Raw genomic sequence first — 6,129 nt, 5'->3', positions numbered from 1 at the left:
AACGACTTTTGGCGATGAATCCATTGCGAATGTGTAAGCGAGGGTGTATGCGTTTAATGCACGTGTATGTAACAGCTTCGAGTAAAGGCCTGAGCTGATGAGCTGAAGAGCGAAGAGTGAGTGAGCGAGAGTGAGACGGATAACATGTAGAGCAGAGCTTGTAAAGTTAGTATTCAAATGATTTCAGTAGATTATTTTAACGAAGATATAAGAGATATAAGAGAATCCTCTTATGTTGCACGCAGAAGAGACTTACATATGTATAAATATATATATTATGAAATAAACAAGCTGTAAGTGAATTTATTTATGTTGTAAATAGAAGAGATTTACAATTTTTCGAATTTATTTGTGCTGTTCAGCTAAAAGCTGGAAATAAATAAATGCAGCTCTTAAGCTCAGACCCAAATAATAAAAGTTTGTAAATCAAAGAGTAACTGTGGCCTTTCATAACAAATATATACAACTTAATATAGATTGAACAGTTAATAAGTATATAAGTATAATAATATAAGTATATAAGTATAATAAAGATGTCATACATTTCTCTGAAATTCCTTTTAGATTATAAATTTTATTTTAATATTTTATTATTATTATCATTATTAATTTTTAATTTTTTTTTTCTTTTTAATTTATTTATTTGATTTTTTTTTTTTTTTGACTAGACTTTTAATAAGTGTATTTAAGTTAGCAAACTAATTTTCTTTAATATAATATACATACATATGTATATATACTTTTAGTGGCTTGGCCTATTTTAATATTTTATATATAATACAATATTTGCTTTATATAATGTATAAAATATATACATATATACTAAATTTTTGCTATATCGATTAATCCCTGGACTGCTCAACACTTAGATCAACGTATTTAATAGTTTTGCACTCCCAATTAACACACTCGTAACTGATTTACTTATTTAAACAAGTCATATAGCTTATATACTTATTGATTATATACTAGATCTGCTTCAAATACTATTTATACTAACTATACAAATCTAGATAGCTTTAGTTCACGGTATTTGTTAGTCATGCCATTCCCTAACTAACCACTCTTGCGATTTTTGCTTTACATGTTTTATCGCCTTTCCTATTATGTTGTTGATTTTTGTGCTCCTCATTTTCGGTTTTTGTTTTGATTCGCGATTCATGAATGTGAGAGAAATGGGCGTTTTGGGTCAAAGGTTTCAGTGGCTTTTGGCAATTTTTTCATTTGTTGACAGTTCCGATTGATGATTTAATTGAATTTTACTCTTTCTCCCTTGAAATGAATTTCGCTCAGTGTATTAAATACGCTTCATATGAATGTTGATATATATAATATTTTTCGAGCGATATTGTTTTGTTCGTCGCTTTTAGGGCATCGATACTGGTGGCGGTTCGTCATAAAGCCATAAAAAAAATGCTTAGATATATTGACATCAACTACGTTGTATACACAGCAATAAATTGGGCTTGCGATAAGGCCAGCACTGAGAGCAGAATGCAAATGAAATAGACATTTGTTACTTATATTATTTTATATAAAATAAATATTTGGACTACACTTTTATATATATTAAGTATTGGCATCGTTTAGTGCGCTAAACACTAATCCACCAATGCTCGCTAATCAGTTCAATTCAGTTCACTGCGATACTAAAAATAGTCTTGCTTCGAGTGCTCTGCCATGATATGGTATTAATTGATTGGGATCTGCAGATAAAAGCAAAGTGTTTTCAAGTATTCTTGGCTAACACTGATAGTATAGTCTCAAATCTAAAATACAATAAATCGGTGTCGTTTAGCATCTTCAACTGATTGACTGATTGCCTTCAATAAAATCAGATTTTTTATATTACATGTTATAAAGGGGACTATAAAAACATTTTCATTCATCTACCAATTTCATTGCTTGGACGACTGGTTTTGGTTTATGGTCTATTTTATAGCATTATACAAAAATTTAGCTTAAGGTTAAACCCGTTAAGGCAACAAATCACAAAGAATTATTACAAAAGATTTGTCTAAATGAAGTGAACATTAAAAACTGTTGCATACTTATATGCGCAAATTAATTTGCGCCTTTGGTGTAAGCTGACGATGTATTATTCATTTATTAACATTTCATTTACTTATGCATTTAATGAGTGCCAAATTATAATAAAATACATGCACATATTCTGCTGTTTTTTTTTTTTTTGTAGGTTCTATAGGAATTATTCGTATTTGTATTGCAATATATTTTGATATACCCGCCTACGAGACAATACAAAATAATTGTAGCATACTTCTGCGCTGTAATCAAAATGTGCAGAGCCTGATAGCAGAGGGTGTTCCCACAGCTATAGTATAAATAATTCCAGCCCTTTCTGCTATCTTTATGTGCACTCATATACATATTTTTATATGTATATATTAGACGATTCAATATATTTTATAGATGTATATTTCATGTAGGTATATTTATTTATTAAATTAAAGTATTTATATGCTTTAAGTGCATTAATAATAAAATTAGGTTTTATTTTATTTGCATTTACTTTAATTGGTTTAAGAATCCTTTAATGCAAAAACATATTCAATAAATGTTTACCAATTAGAAACCAACAAAAAGCTAGTTTTCTCAATTGAAATAATTCATTTGGCTATTTGTAGAAATTTAAGAATTTAAATAAAAGAAATCTTTCATTTTGTAAATTACCTATTTATTAATAATTCAATAAAATAAATCACTTTGTAAATTACCTATTTATTAGTAATAATTATAATATTTCTTATATTTTTTATAATATAAACAAATTAAAAACTTCATTCACATAGCAATAGCAATTAAACAAAATTTTACGCCAATTCAAATTAGCAGAGTTTCACAGCACAAAAGCTTTTCTTCTCATGTCACGAAGCTAGCTGATACAACAACCAATGCTGCTACATGAGAGCTTAACCACTTCACAGCTGACAGCTATATAACTGCGTGCTGCTTTCCTGCTTCGAATTGCAAACTTGAATAACGAACGAACCAAACTGATTGGAAAGAGTTAGCTAGCGGGGATATCCAAGAGACGAGATCAATAACGTTGAGCCCGCAGCATGAGAACGCGATTAGCTGGAATTAACATGTGCCGCATGTCTCGCTAAAGTCGCTTCAATATTGACACGAATGACGGCCGGGTCGACAGGGCCGACGGGTATATCCGGTCTTAACAACTGACCGCCGCCAGGCCATTCGCTTTGTCTGCTTAATGTATGTAATCGATTTCACACTACTTTTTAATCACTACAAACCACATTTATTGTTTGCGCACAACGAGAAAAGTTAAACAAAGCCAAGGGCAGGAGAAGCAGGAGGTGGAGCTATACAAATTGACATGGTCACATTATTGGGCATCTGCAATGGCACTGGAAACTGGGCCCAAAACTCTCTCACGCCGTTAACACACAAAAGGTTTTTATTGTGCGTGCATATGTGTATGTGCTTATGCACACAGTCACATATATACATAGATATAGATACATATATATATATATTCGTTGACAGCTTAAATCGTCGCCTCAGCCCCAAGCCTGGATCGATTTGGGACTGGCTACGGCTACGGTTACGGCTACGGCTGAGTCGTTTGTTATATTTGTTATTTATTTTGCGGTTATAATACTTATACGCGCCTTTTTTATTGTATTTACAGAAAATATTGTACGCCATTCAGAAAAAATGTAAAAAATTAAAACAATAAAAAAAAAAATACACAAATAACAAAAAGTTTTTTTACAGTTTAACTTTGGGTTTTGTGCTGGCAAATGATAAATTAGCTTTGTACGTAAATTCAAAAAGAAAATCTGTACGTGAAAATATATATAAGGAGTGGAAGTGGAAGAGAGGGAGATGCCGAGGGTAGAGGAGGAGAGGTATCTCGTTCAGGTAAGTGGAGCGAGAGACGAGTAATTGTGTAAATATCTTGTCGTTGTATGACAATAAGCGAGCTACAGCCATCTGCAGTGCGCCCTCACTCACTCCATCGTTCTCTCTCTCTCTCTCTCTCTCATTCACATTTGCGTCATGAATGCCGCATTATTATTATTATTTTGTACTTTGTCAACTTAAACAGCAAAGCCTCGCATGGCGTTGATGCGATGTGATAATTCAATGTCGCGCAGCCAGCGCACGAACACCTCAGACGCTGGCTCAGAGTTGGGCTCAGATACAGATACAGATACAATATCTTTTTATATGCATATGGGCTGTAGTTGATGGCCGTTGATCTTTGTAGAGATGACCGCAGTTTTGTTGTTGTTGTTATTTCTCTTTTGAGCATGCCAAAAGAATTGTAATTACGACACTGTCATCTGTATCTGTATCTGTTTCAGTATTTGTATCTGTATCTCAACAATGGCATCAGCATAACAAAGAACAAATTGCTGTAAGCTTGGCTCAGCCTCAGTACGATCTCTCCCCCTCTCTTAGCCTCTCTCTCTCCCTCTCTCTCTCTCTGTAAAAAGCGCCTAAATAGTGTCAATGATTAATTGCTTTTGTGATTATGTGGAAATTTAATAGATTTTTTATTGCGCGCTCTCTCTCTCTCTTTCTCGCTCTCTGGCCTGCAGACCAAATTGATATTCTATAAAGGTACGTAGACAAGCTGGAACTGTAGCTGTAGCTGTAGCTGGAGGCACGTATCCATCCGCATTGACTGACTGCAGCATCATCATTATTACCCTCAGTTATTTGTCAGTTTGTTTTCGCTGCTGCCGCTGCTGCTGCTGCTGCTGCTCCTATGACATTTACTGTTTGGTTGGAAAAAAAAAGGGCCGCATCATTGTTGAAAATTCAAATTGAAATTGAAATTGAAATTCACACGCGTCACGCTGCCAACTGCAGTTGGGCGGTGGCTCTGGGTGGTTTAGCTTGGCTTGTTAGCATATTTGGTTGTCGCCAAGCTGGCAGCTTGTATTAAATGTAATGCCACCACAAATCCTCTAAGCTGACCACAGCAGACGAGCCACCGGCAACTAGAGCGTTTCGCAATCTCTTGAAATCCGAACAAAGTCACAAAGGAAAACGCACATTGAAAGGGGAAATTCAAGTGGAAATTACTCAATTACAGCGGGCGTAAGAACAGCAAATGGAAACCAAAACACAAATGCGAACATGAAGCAAAAAAAAAAAAAAATGCAATAAGAAAACGAAAACTAAAACGAAACGTACGTTGATACCAAAATATAAACCCCATTGACCACTGGCTTAACTGTGGGCCGTCCTGGAATTACTTTTAGTGCCGTTTCGGCTTTTACAGCGACGTGAATGTCCTTGCCAGGGCGGAGCACGTGACACGAGCACGAATTGAAGAACTATGTCTTTCATTGTTGAGATTGATTTGACTTTTATTGATATAAAAAAAAAAATAAAAACCTCAAAATTGCAATAATAATAATTAAATGTTAACATAAATAAATTGCTAAATGTTCAACAATAATTTAAAAAATAAATATATGTATATAAATAATTTTATAATTATCTTAAGTTAAATTACTAAATATCAGTCAAATAATTTAAATGTTTATAATAATATTATTATCATTATAAATCTATATAATAATTTATTTATATAACAATTTATTTAATTATTTTATTTTACCTATTATTCAATATATATTTTATTAGTAAAAAAGTTAACAAGCTAACTTATCTTTATCCGATTTCATAGAAAATACTTCAGCTAAACATTCAGTATATAATAATAAAAAAAATCGCATTGGAAATTAGATCAATGTATTAGCAATAAGAAAATCCTGTTCACATCAACAATATATTATGTAACGTAGCCTATCGCGTTCACTCCCGCCCTTCACTCTCGTGCCATCTATTCAGTGCCGTGTCACGCTGTCACCCTTAATGCTTATTGATAATTCTGTAACGTATAATAGCTAAAGAGGGAAACCCTACAAAGCAATGCGATGTGCGCGATAATTACACCCCCCATCAATTGGGGGAGCCGGAGACGGGCCTGCATACGGACATTATAACAGGACAATTATGTAACCTGATAAGTCGCAGACGGAGAATGTTGTGAAATTAATAACTTGTACTCAACGCCCCTGCCTCTGCCGCTGCCCCTGCCCCTTCCCCAGCAACTGTCTGTGC

Source organism: Drosophila navojoa, chromosome 5, assembly GCF_054131105.1.
Source record: "Drosophila navojoa isolate 15081-1374.11 chromosome 5, UAZ_NAV_1.0, whole genome shotgun sequence".
Classification (NCBI taxonomy): domain Eukaryota; kingdom Metazoa; phylum Arthropoda; class Insecta; order Diptera; family Drosophilidae; genus Drosophila; species Drosophila navojoa.
Note: the sequence above shows the minus strand (reverse complement) of the source record.